Below are 14,321 nucleotides of genomic sequence, written 5' to 3' on the forward strand. Positions count from 1 at the left end.
ATGTAAAATTTCTTACCAGCATTTGACCCAGGAAAGGCTGAATGGGAAGGCTTTACAAGTCAATCTATATAATTTCCTGAATATATATGTATATATATATGTATATATATAGAGAGTGTGAGGGACAGAATGTTCATATACAGAATATTATATATACATGTTTATGTGGCAAGGCAATTTGAGGCTCCTTGAGATAACAAATGCTTAGGAGAAGATGACATCTCCACAGTCATTGGTTTACATTTTAATTTTGAACAGCACAAAGCTCAATTTCTATCTCTTACAACAAACCACAGAAAAACATCCCTCCCTAGGTCTGGCCCTCTTTAGGAGCTGTGTGTGAGAGAGACTGATATTTAACTGGTCTGGTTTATAGCTTGGGCTGGAGGTTACTTTAAGGAAACTAACTCCCTGTGAGATTTTAATATGCTAAGAAACCCATTCCTCAGACTTTAGGCAGAAACTTGGTATACCCTTAGAGTCAGATGAGATACAGGTGTGAGATTTTACTAGACACCAGGCTCCAGATCCACTTCTTAGGACAGCCCGAAGATGCAGTCCAGTGCTCTTGGCCTGCTGCCTACATGGACCAGCAGAGGTCTTACAGGGTAATTTCTGCTGCCAGGGAAACAGCCTTTCTGTGCATTGACTTTCAATGACCTTCCAGCCGTGATTCCCTCCTGGCCTTCACCTGCAGCTGTCTGCCTGCCTGTTCTTACCGGCTGGCTCTGCAGAATTGCTCACACCATCTGTGCTGGGCTGTCTGGAGCAAAAAAGGTTTGCATGGAGGGTGGACTTCCTTGTGGAGTCAAAGATCAGCTGTGTTGACCAGCTCCTAGCAAAGATTTTCCTACCTAATTCTATCTCCTTGCAGCAACCTCTCTCATATTGCTTTAGAAGAGGTTCATAATTACTCAGTCTTCTTTCTATTCTTGGCTAATCTCCCTCACACGTATTTTTTTAAAGTAAAAAACAAAAAGAGTACAAAATAGCATATGTGCATACCAATGGGGTCACACAAATCTTACTTAAGGAACATAATTATGATATTTTACCCTTGTTTCACTAACCATTTTATTGACTGTAATAAGAACTACTCCAAGACCAAAGACTTAAAATGCTAGCAAATTAAAACCATCCTCGATGTAGAGAGCACTTCTAATCTGAAGCATTCCTTCTGATTCTGTTTTGACAATCTATAAACACCATATGTTGAGTGGACAATCTTGGAGAGTTCTGGCTGAAACTACAGTCTGTTTTCTTTCCTTTCTTTTTTCTTTTACTGAAGTCCCCCAGGAGTGACCTAATTGATCCAAAAGACAAAAGACCAAGGACATTACAAGAGAAATAGGAATCCAATACTAACGATTCATGTGCATATGGAATTACTTATTTTATCATCAAAAATATTCACTTCTCACAGTGCATGGCCCAAGTGATTCTTTTTCCATCGGATTCTTCAGTGAGTGTAAAGAGCTTGGCACCATATTTTTAGCTTGGAAAGACACACAGCAAGTGAAACATAAAAAGTTCTCTTACCTTAGCCCCAAAGCAGTTAAAATTGGATAAAGATCAAATTTTTCTGCTGAGAAATCTAGGAAAAACAGACCCCCAATTCCACAAGATCTTTAATTCACCATCTCTGGAAATTTCTTTAGGAAATTGATTTCTACCCTACCGTAGTTCCATGTCACCCTCTGCACTTTTTCATTTTTATTCAGATCTCCTAAATTTACACACACACACACACACACACACACACACACACACACACACACACACACACCCCTTTGTTTCTCAAATATTCTTTAGTGTTAAGGTTGTTGAGGGGGAAATGTTAACAGTTATTTAAGATGCTAATCATGGTACGAAGGAGTCTGTGGGTTCCAGGGCTTAACATACCACAACTCAAAGAATAACTTTTCAGATTAGTAAGTATGACTGACAAGTGAGTGAATGCCTTATTAAACATACACCTTACAACTCAGCACTGTCACTTCTCATGACTGGTTTACCTGGCTGTACCTCAAGCCCTGTCCATTTATCGACAACCATGTTGTGAGTTGCAATGTTCAGTACAATGCCTCATCTTAGTACAATTACCTTTGTCAAGTGCTCAGCCACAGATGACTTGTTTCCCAGCATGGAGAACACACTTGTGTTTCCCATGAACAAAGATGAAAGTTTAACTAAGATCTCTTAAAAGCACTTCAAGCAAAAAGTGAGACATCTAAAACTCCATTCAAGAAATGTGCTTGAACACACTGGCATTCACAGCTTGCAGCCGGATGCGTACTGTCTAGGGATATTGCTGGACAGGTGTGTCAGGATGAAAGCTTAAGGTGCACTCACTCACTCCTCATCCACCTCTAAAGCATAAAGGGCTTTAGATACAATGTTGATAGGAAAGGTAAAAGAGGAAGAAAATTTACTCTTGTTCAAAAATATTTCTTTAGGCTTGGAGGCTTTCCAAGTAACAATTTTAGAAGCTCAACTATTCAACAAAATAAAATTTGGAGACACTAATCATGCATTAGGCATATCTCTAAAAGCTTTCCATAATTAACTAATAAAATCGACAGACCTATGCTACTTTTTTAAACAGAAAAAAAATCTGTATTTTCAAAGGGCAATTCTGACTAACAGAAGAAAATTTCAGAGGTATTAAATGACAGGGTCAACTTGCTATCTTAGCCATTCTTGGACCAGTGCCAACATTATTAGCCATTCTTCCACAGAGTCATCTTTAACAACAACAAAGACTTTCTACTCATTTTCTTAATATATCCCAACAATTCTATGGGAATAAATATTTTTATTTTCCTATTTTACAATGGAACTTAAAATGTTTAAAAACTTGTTCGAGTGCATATGATTCATATCCTTCTGGAGATGATGTCCAAACCTATGCAATTTGGCCAAAGACAGCTTTAGCATTCTTCCACAATGTTCAAGATACTTAATTAACTGCACTAACATAGACTTTAACCTCACAATCTGCTGCCACACTTTTCCACTGTCTTTGGCATGGCCATCACCACTGCCATCCTAGGTTGAGTTCATGCGGGCCCCAGGGCCACATAGTATATCTATTGACAGCATGTCTAATATTTTCATCACTCCTAAACTCCAGATTGCTGAAGGCTGCATTTCCAAATCAGAGGCCTATTATGGCTCACCACTGATAAAGATACTGTGGACAGGATTTCTGCTTATGTTTGACAGTGAGACAAAACAGACCCATACAAACAAATGCATTTTTTAGGCATCAGAGTATACTTCAAATTATTGTTAAATACTTAGAGTTTCAGTATGACGAAATGCATTTAGAAAGCAAGCTGTCTTTTGTTCAATATATATTTGATCTGAAGAAGCAAAAGTTAGAATATATTGTCCCTGGGGTCTATAAAAATCACATAGCTTGCAATAGAACCTCATAAATTTACTCAGGCCTTTTCAGATATTGAACTGGATATATCAAATATAAAATATATACGCATATCTTTAACCTGCACATGTTTACTCTAGCCAGTCCCTATGGAATTTCTTTTCTCATTATATAATGGCCGTAAATTCTTTGAGAGGCAGTGAGATAAGAAGCATTCCTTCAATCTCTCCAAATGATAAAAGATAGATCTCTTTGGTTCGATGAGAACTATGGTCAAAATAACTATTTAAAGGGTACATAAAAAGAAAGTACAGAGCAAAGTACAATTGAATAAAACCAGACCCTGAGTCTCTTTGGCAGAGAGAGTCTAGACATTGCACAGATGGGCTGAGAAAGTGGCCAGCATCATTAGACTTTTAGAATTAGGCACATAATCTTTGATAGGGGATAGGGAAAAATCTTTCTGGCTGTTGTCCACGTTGAAAGTCTTTACCAGGAAAGGAGAGGAGTTTCCTTTTGAATTTTGGGTTCCTTCTGTTTTGTCTTGCCAGCAACTAATACTAAACAACAATTCTCATATTCTTAATGTTTATGTAAGTACAACTACAAACCATGTATGTGGGTGTATTTTTCTACATCAAAATATATTTTATACCATTATTTAGACTTGAAAATCCAATTACAGTCTTCTATTTTCATATGTATTACATCTTAACAAGAATTTTTTTGAGGTAGGGTCTATCTATGCTGTCTTGGCTGGCCTGGAACTCAAAATTCTTCAGCAATAGTCTCAGTCCTGAGATTAAAGATGTGCCTCACCAAACCAGGTAATTTTGGCAGGAAAATTGTCAAGATTGTTAAAGGGTTGGGGTGAGAGAAAATAAACCTATACTAGTGATGTTCTCGGAGAAGATAGAGGATTTCTAGATGTTTCTTTTTTTGTTTGTTTTGTTTTTTTGTTTATTTATTTATTTTTCTTATTTATTGTCAAAGCGATTTACAGAGAGGTTACAGTTTCATACGTTAGGCATTGGATACTTTTCTTGTACTGTTTGTACTGTACCCTTCCCTTTCCCTTTTCCCCTCTCCCCCCATGAGTTGTTCAGTTGGTTTACACAAAACAGTTTTGCAAGCATTGCTTTTGTAGTTGTTTGTCTTTTTATCCTGTGTCTCTCAATTTTGGTATTCCCTTTCATTTTCCTAGTTCTAATACCAGTATACACAGCTTCCAATGTACTCAGATAAGATACAGTAATAGTGCAGGTACAACCACAGGAAGGGGATACAAGAAGATCATCAACAATAGAAGCTATGGTTTCACATGAAGATAAGAACAAGATCTTTCTCTGCAGAACTAGACTCACCTGACCCCAGGTCATCATGAAATAGTGGAGGAACTACTAAAAGAGAAACAGAAGTCATTATTTTACCTTGTTACAAACTTAAGTTGCTTAAGAGTCTTGGGACTTATTTTTTAACCAGAGCACTGAGCAATCTCCACAGGTCTGTCCAAGCTCAAAGTCTTAGCAATATATTTATTGCTAATAGCTGCTATTATTCATATTTTTATTTCCACCCTACATTCGAACAAATGTGTTTGAAGTCATGACTTAAACACATAACTCATAATCACATACAATAAGTAAACAAGTAAAGCAAAAAAAGGCTAACATTTAAAATAAAGATTAGTACCAGTTCATTGATATTAATATTGAAGCAGTCTGAAGTACTGTCTATTAGTAGGACAAGGTTTTATTCACAAATGGTTTCAAACCGTTGAAACTCTCATGTCCATGGGTAATTAAGTTCCAGAAATACAGTTCTATACAGTACAACTACACCAATATAGTTGCAACGTTTTCAAAATGAAACATTGCTAATTACCTGTGGTAGGTATAAAAAAGTTTCAGTTTAACAGATTAACAGGTAACAATTTTAATCTAATTTACCTTTGTTAAAATCATCTGTAGATAAGTGAAAAATCACAGCTCTATATAAATAAAATATAATAATTTAATTTCATATGAGGAGTTCATATTTACTACCTGTTAAAATTATTACTTTATTTTATAACGATGTATTTTGATAATTTACCTTTTTTTTTATCAGTTCTGGGACTTGAACTCAGAGCCTGGGTTCCATACCTGAGCTCTTTTGCTCAAGGTTACTACTCTACCACTTTGAGCCACAGTTCTACTTCTGGTTTTCTGTTGGTTAATTGGAGAGGGGACTTTTCTGCCCAGGCTGTCTTTGAACCATGAACTTCAGATCTCAGCCTCCTGTGTTGCTAGGATTACAGGTGTAAGCCATTGCACCGGGCTTGCTCATTTATTGGTAAATATTTTAAAAGTCAGAAATTTTGTTTGAATTTTATCTTTAGTTCTCTGGAAGGGTCATTTTCTTTGAGTTGGAATGTAGCAATAAAGGCAATGAATGGTATAGTTGTCTATTCTTTTAAAAATATTTATTACGTTTAAGTAGTTTTACAAAGGATTTACCATGATACTTGTCTATTTGAAATATTCAACTTTGATACACACTGATATTACTTGATATTACTTGGAAATAATAGGAAAAAGGAAAGTTTACATCTTTGTGTTTGGAAGCAGAGAGCCATATTTCCTGCCATATATAGAAAGAGATGGCCTTCATAAAACTATGGTTAAAAAAGCAACATAAAACCTTACTCCCATTTTGTGTACCTCAGTATCTAGTTTCTACATTAATAACAATAAATCTAAGGTGAATTCATTCAGGATCAGTTCCCATTCATAAAGCCCCAAAGGCTATGTATCTAGCAATATGAATTTCTAGTCTTTTTTGACATCTTTAAGTTGTGGAAAAGCTCATCTCATCCTGGCTCAGAAAAAGGGCCCACACTCATGATTTCACATGTAATTGATATGTTTAGAAAATACTTTTCAGCAGCCAATACATTTCTAACTTGTTGAGACTACAGGATTTTTTTTTTTTTTTGGTTAGGTAAAGTGATTGTTGCATCTTTCAGCCCCTGCAGGGTATGAGTAGAGACCACAGCTGTAGAGTTAACAAGAGACATGAAGAACTACCAAAAATAACCAGCCTAAGAATACTCTAGTAGCAGAAACACAGAGATTATGCAAAACTCTGTCATTTCTTTCCTAAAAAGAACATTTTTCCAGATTCCAACTGGGATTGTTGTTTCTAAGGCTATTGCCAATTTCTAGGATTATTTACCAATTTATACCAAATCTGATCTCAATCCATTTTCAACTGCCCAACTCATGTCTTGCTATTAGGACTATGACATTTGAATTCCGTAAGAGCTGTAAAGAGCTCATGATGCAATTTAAGTAATATAACCACCTAAGGGTTATTTCCAAGTTTCATGTCCCAAAGCTCATTTGAGACTTACATTAGCTTTTTGTTGATTTTTCTCAAAGTAAGGCAAGTCCTGAGGCTACCAAAGCTCTTACTATATGTGACAGTTTTAGTTTGCCATTAAAACCTTAATGGCAACATTAGATGGAGTTTTCCTATTGACACATAAATAATAGTCTTTTCGATGTGTCCAGTCTTATGTGTCCAGGTCACTAACTGAGTTTAAATTTTTTTCCATTTAATTTCATTTTTTTAAGCATTCAAAAATCTTACTGGACTAGTCCTATGAACAAATAATCAGAGATGATTCCTCTCAAATACTGGTAAAGGAACCACCAAGACAAGGTCTCAAATAGGTATCTTAAAAGTTTTGATAAGCATAAAATATAACCATTATGGTATGTTGGTATGTTGACAATTCCAGGTAGTGCTATACATCACTTATTAACTTTCTGTAAGATATTTTATATGCAATGACACATGTATTTCTAATGGCAAATGCTTGTACAACTTATTTTTAAAATGAAAAAAACTGTGCATTGAAAAATAAAATTAAGTACACATAACCCATGTCTCACATCGTCTCTTTGAGAGTAAAATTTTGAAAGATATCACTTGTTTTCATTCCTGAAAGCACTTCAGCTGAAAAAGTCTGGGCTGGAGGGACGACAAGCCCCAGAGATCACTGAGGGCCTGCACGTGGAAGGCCTGTAAGAGGAATTTTGCCTAGTTCTTTCTGTATCTGGATCTTAGTTCGTGTCTGGTTGGAACTACAACTAAGGACTGGAAAAGCTTTGAATCTCATCTTATCTCCAAATGGATCCTGAGGGTTACTATTGGGTTAGCATTCCTACACTAACAGGGGGAGACAACAAATCCTTCCACAACCATACCTACAGTGTTCCAACTGATGACCATTCCTGCTCATTGTCTCAACATACGCTGCTGACAGGGAGTCAGCATAGCAGCACACAGAAGGAGGTGCTATGATTCCTGACATCACTTCCCTTTGTGAAGTTCCTGAGTTCACACCACTAGAAAACAATGACTTAACTCCTCTTTCTGCTTCATGAATGAGTATCAGACAATCTTACAAGTACCAGAGGCAACAGCAACACTGCCTGAGGTTACTCTCCTCATAGAAATAGCCACAATAGTGTGTACACTGTACACTCAGTTGTCCATACCACATGTGCCTGATCCTACAAAGATAAAGGGTCTAATATAGTACACTCTTAAGGAAGTTCTGTCCTGCGCCAAGGAGCCCAAGTGTTTCTCCTACTCCTTCCTTTAGTGTTTTCAGGGTGTTTGGATTTTGAGGACTTTAATCCATTTGGAATTGATTTTGGTGCAAGGTGATATATAAGGATCTAGTTTTAGTTTGTTGCATGTGTTGAGCCAGTTTTGCCAGCACCATTTGTTAAAGAAGCTATCTTTCTTCCAAACTATTGTTTTAGCTCCTTTATCAAAGATTAAGTAGGCATAGTTCTGTGGTATCATTTCTGGGTCTTCAATTCTGTCCCACTGGTCTTCAGGCCTGTTCTGGTGCCAATACCAAGCTGTTTTTATTACTATAGCTTTATAATACAGCTTGAAGTTGGGTATTGTAATTCCTCCAGCACTGTTCTTTCTGCTTAGGATTGTTTTTGCTATTCTAGGTCTAGAAAGGCTACAAATCAAAGAAAGGTTGGACAAATGGGACTGCATCAAACTGCAGAGCTTCTGCACGGCAAAGGACATAGCTCTCAAGATAAACAGAAAGCCCACAGACTGGGAGAAGATCTTTACTGGCCATTCAACGGACAAAGGCCTCATCTCTAAAATATATGCAGAACTAAAAAAATTACCTTCTTCCAAAACAAAACCGCAAAGAACCATTAGCCCCCTCATCAAGTGGGCTAAAGACTTACAAAGAGACTTCTCTGATGAGGAAATGAGAATGGCCAAGAGACATATGAAAAAGTGCTCTACATCACTGGCCATAAAAGAAATGCAAATCAAAACAACATTGAGGTTCCATCTCACCCCAGTAAGAATGTCATATATCAAGAAAACTAACAATAACAATTGTTGGAGGGGATGTGGCCAAAAGGGAACCCTACTTCATTGTTGGTGGGAATGTAAACTGGTTCAGCCACTCTGTCAAGCAGTATGGAGATTCCTCAGAAGGCTAAATATAGAACTCCCCTATGACCCAGCAGCCCCACTTTTGGGTATCTATCCAAAAGACCACAAACAAAATCACAGTAATGCCACCAGCACAAAAATGTTCATCGCAGTGCAATTTGTCATAGCTAGAATCTGGAACCAACCCAGATGCCCCTCAGTAGACGAATGGATCAGGAAAATGTGGTACATATACACAATGGAATTTTATGCCTCTATCAGAAAGAATGACATTGCCCCATTTGTAAAGAAATGGAAGGACTTGGAAAAAATTATACTAAGTGAAGTGAGCCAGACCCAAAGAAACATGGACTCTATGGTCTCCCTTATTGGGAATAATAGGTTTAGGCAAGTCATAGCAGAGCATCACAAGAGCCCAATAGCTATAACCTTATGAACACGTAAGATGATGCTAAGTGAAATGAACTCCATGTTATGGAAACGATTGTTACATCACAGTTGTAGCTACTTTCAACATCCCATCTGTATCTGTAGCTTCTATTATTGATGAGGTTCTTGCATCACCTTCCAGTGGTTGTACCTACACTATCTCTGTAATCTTATCTGAGTATATTGGAAACCATGTATACTGGTATTAGAAGTAGGAAATTGAAAGGGAATACCAAAATTGAGAGACACAGGGTAAAAAAAGACAAACAACTACAAAAGCAATACTTGCAAAACTGTTTGATGAAAATGAACTGAACACCTCGGGGTGGAAGGGAAAGGGGAAGGAGGGAGGGGGGTATGAGGGACAAGGTAACAAACAGTACAAGAAATGTATCCAATGCCTAACGTATGAAACTGTAACCTCTTTGTACATCAGTTTGATAATCAAAATTTGAAAAAAAAATATAGTAACTCTGTGTCCTAACTCACTAATCACAGCCAAAAAATTACAGAAAAAAATGACATTACAGTGTTCTACTGGAAATAATATCATCAATGCACATCAAATCGATACTTAACAGACATATTCTGGAGAAAGCTGCTTACTAAGGAAACTAACAAAAGAAGCTAGAGATATTAAATCAATCAGATGCATATATTTTAATGAAGGAGCACAAGCACTGTGAAAATAACAATACAATATGACATCATCAAAAGATTTTAGCTCTCTATTGGCAGACTTTACTAAATTTAAATATGTAAAGTTCCTGATAAAAATTTAAAAGGATGATGGAAGCATAGAATTCCATTGTGTATATATACCACATTTTCTTGATCCATTCATCTACTAAGGGGCATCTGGGTTGGTTCCATATCTTAGCTACGGTAAATAATGCTGCTGTGAACATGGTTGCTCTGGTAGCTTTAGTGTGGCTTTGTTTGTGATCATTTGGATAAATTCCCAGAAATGGGATTGCTGGGTCATAGGGGAGCACTATATTTAGTATTTTGAGGAACCTCCATACTGCTTTCTAGAGTGGTTGATTAAGTTTATACTCCCATCAACAGTGTAGTAGGGTTCCCTTCTGGCCATATTCACACAAGCAATTGTTATTACTAGATTTCTTTATAATTAATGGCCATTCTAACTGGGGTGAGGTAGAATCTAAGAATGGCATTTCCCCCTTCATAAGAAAATGGAAAGACTTGGAAAAAATCATATTAGGTGAAGTGACCCAAAGAAATATAGATTCCATGTTTTCCCTTATTGGTAGTAATTAGTATAGGGTAGTCCTAGCAGAGGATCATAATAGCTTAATAGCTATGTACATCTAAGATGATGCTAAGCAAAATGAACTCCAAGATATGGAAATAACAGGTTTTTCATTGTTGTTGTTAATTTTTAATGTACTATGTGGAATTATTTCCTTTGATTTTCTTCCCTATGGTTTATCCCCTGTCGCCACTGTATTTGATTTTGGTACCCTGGGTATTCATTTACTTCCAAAGATATAGCATTATTTAACATATGAAAAATCATTAAATATTATACAATACAATAAGAGAATGAAGGATAAAAATCATATGATAATTTCCATACACAAAGACATACATTTAGTAAAATCTCAATGTCTCTTCATGATTAACAGCCCTGGAGAAGTACAGAGGAACTTACTTCAATATAATACAGGATGTATATGACAAGCTCAAAGCTAGCATCATATTTAATGGGGGAAAATTGAAAGCATTTTCTCAAATAATCAGGGAGATGAAAGGGGTATCCAGTCCCACACAAATATTTACAGAACTAAAGTTTTATGCCAAAGCAATTATCAAGAGAAGGAAATATCATATAACTAAGAAAGGAAGAAGTCACATTATCTGTGTTTATAGAAAATAGGAGTCTATACATAGAAAAACCTTAACACTGTCTCCAAAGACTATTACAATGGGTAAATAAAATTTAAAAAGCAGCAGATTTTAGCATACAAAAATCTGCAGATTTTCTTACAGTAATGGTCAATTTTCAGACAAAGAAATCATAAAATTATCCAATTCACAGTGGGTAAAAAATTATGAAATACATAGACATAAACTTTACTAGTGATGTGAAAGACTTCGCCAATGAAAATTATTAAACTCAGGTGAAAAATGGAAGAAGATACTGAAAGATGGAAAAACAGTTCTTAGCATTTATGGATTTGAAGAATTCATATTACCAAAATATTCATACTACCCTAAATGATATACTGATTTAATGCAGCCTCCACCAAACTAATAATTCATTATTCATAAAACTAGACAATATATACTGAGTTCAGAGGACACATAAGATTTTGTATAGGAAAAGAAATCTTGGGCAAAAAGAGGAGAAAAGCTGAAGGCAACAATATGATTTCATGACATGCTACAGAACTATACAAACCAAAGCATCATATAGTAGAACACACTGAATAGAAACTTTGAAATAAACGATGCACCTATATCCAGCTGATTCTTTTTTTTTTTTTTTTTTTTTTGGCCAGTCCTGGGCCTTGGACTCAGGGTCTGAGCACCATCCCTGGCTTCTTTCCGCTCAAGGCTAGCACTCTGCCACCCGAGCCACAGTGCCCCTTCTGGCCGTTTTCCATCTATGTGGTGCTGGGGAATCGAACCCAGAGCTTCATGTGTAGGAGGCAAGCAATCTTGCCACTAGGCCATATTCCCAGCCCTATATCCAGCTGATTCTTGACAAGGGGACAAAACTATACTTTATAAAACAGACAGCTTCAAACAAATGGTGCTGCAAAAACTGGATATTCATGGGCAGAAAACTGAAATTTTACCCCTATCTCTCACTGTGAACTAAAATCAACTAAAAATGGATTGAAGACCGTAATATAAGTTCAGAATCTTTGAAAGAAAAGATGAAGGAAGTATGTTATGATAATGGTACAGCAATGAAAGAAAACAAAAACCTGCTTATGTAATTGAGATTACGGACAATTCTGCACAGCAAAGAAACCATCCGTAGAATGAAGACTTAACTTTTGGATCAAGAAAACATTTGTCAGCTATTTATCTGACAAAGAATTAATTTTTAGGATATCTAAAGAACTCAAAAAGCTTTTCAGTAAACCAACAATTAATCCAATTAACAAATGGTAGTTGGAGGCATGATTCAAATGGTAGAGTGCTTACCTAGCGAGCACAAGGCTCTGAGTTCAGGCTTGCTGTATTCCAATTCAACCAGATTTCCAAACAAAAGATGATATGAGATGGACACATATCATAAGAAGAAATAAAAATGACGAGTAGGGCTGGGGATATAGCCTAGTGGCAAGAGTGCCTGCCTCGGATACACGAGGCCCTAGGTTCGATTCCCCAGCACCACATATACAGAAAACGGCCAGAAGCGGCGCTGTGGCTCAAGTGGCAGAGTGCTAGCCTTGAGCGGGAAGAAGCCAGGGACAGTGCTCAGGCCCTGAGTCCAAGGCCCAGGACTGGCCAAAAAAAAAAAAAAAAAAAAAAAAATGACAAGTAAATATATGAAAATTCTCAATATTGTTGGCATTTAGGTAAACACAATTGGAAATTACAATGAGACATCATCCTTATCTAATTAGAATAGCTGTAATTCAACCTATAACAATTATTTTTTCCACTGGGTATTGGATATACATTTATGGGGACCAGGGAAGGAAAAGGTATCATCTAAATGGTGGGACAAAGGATAAAAGGTGAATCAATGCTACAGCAATACTTAGAAGACAATATGCTGTAAACAAACTGTACAACTGGGGGGAGGAATTTGGGGAGTAGGGAAGGTGGAAGAAAAATGAGGGAGGAGGTAGCAAGTTTGATAAGAATTATACTCACTGCCTTATGTATGAAACTATAACCCTTCTGTACATTACTTTGACAATTAATTAATTAATTAAAAATCTACAAAAAAAAAAAAAGAACAAGAAAAATGCCTGGAAAGATACAGAGAGATAAATACCACTTGTTCTGTCTCATAAAAAGTGTCAATCTGGAAGTAGAAAATTGATTGCTAGGGGAAAGAGGCTAAATGAAAGCATAAGAGTGAGGGTAGAGGAAGATGGCTTAATAGGAACAAAGCACGCTATTTGCATGTAAGAAAATATTGCACTGAATCACATAGATATATATAATCAACATGGGCTAATAAAATTGTTCAAAATTACTTCTTAATGTTTACTTCACTATAAAGTAATACTGAAGATTTTATTTCCTTAGTAATTTATACTTTAAAAAACCTACAACACTTAATTTAACCATTGAAACTGATCTACAGATGTTTGAAGAAAAAAATGAAGCTAAATAACAGGTGGACCCTCACTTGTATGGAAAATGCCATTAGTTTTCTTTAGGTTGACATAATTACCTGCTTCTGTTTAAGACATGACAGTAATAATTTCACAAACATTTCCAAGTACTGTACAGAAAAGAACTGGTTTCATATTTCCAATGGTATTGTTTGAGATCTGCTTCCATAATTTATCTTCATTTTCATAAGTAGTGTTTACCTTGAACTTTTCCTTAAAGGGAATAGCAGTTATTATAAACGTTTTAAATGAATTATGATTCATCCAAATCTCATGCTGCAAAAAAAATGGCTTGAATGGAAAGTGCTGGGGTGTCTCAACTGTTGGCCTGTTAGTGATTATTTGGTAGTGCTCTCACATCCCAGTGCTCCACAGACAATCTCAGGAGATGAACATATCTTGCACATGATTTGTCTTCGAAGATGAGAGAGCCTGACTTTCTACTGGAGAAAACACAAGTGAAGGATGATCTCTTTAAAACATGAGTCAAAATTCTCTTCAAGAAAAAAAGATGAAACAGATTTTAAAAAATCTCTTCGTGCATGTGAGAAAGCTTTACTATAGGGTGATTGCTTTGGTAACTGAAGGATCAAATTATGTTATCGATTAGCATATTTCATAGATAGGAATTAATTGCTCAGTACTTCTAGAGAAGGCTATCACTAAATAATTCTGTGTCATATAACTGG

Source organism: Perognathus longimembris, chromosome 12 (genome assembly GCF_023159225.1).
Source record: "Perognathus longimembris pacificus isolate PPM17 chromosome 12, ASM2315922v1, whole genome shotgun sequence".
Taxonomy (NCBI): domain Eukaryota; kingdom Metazoa; phylum Chordata; class Mammalia; order Rodentia; family Heteromyidae; genus Perognathus; species Perognathus longimembris.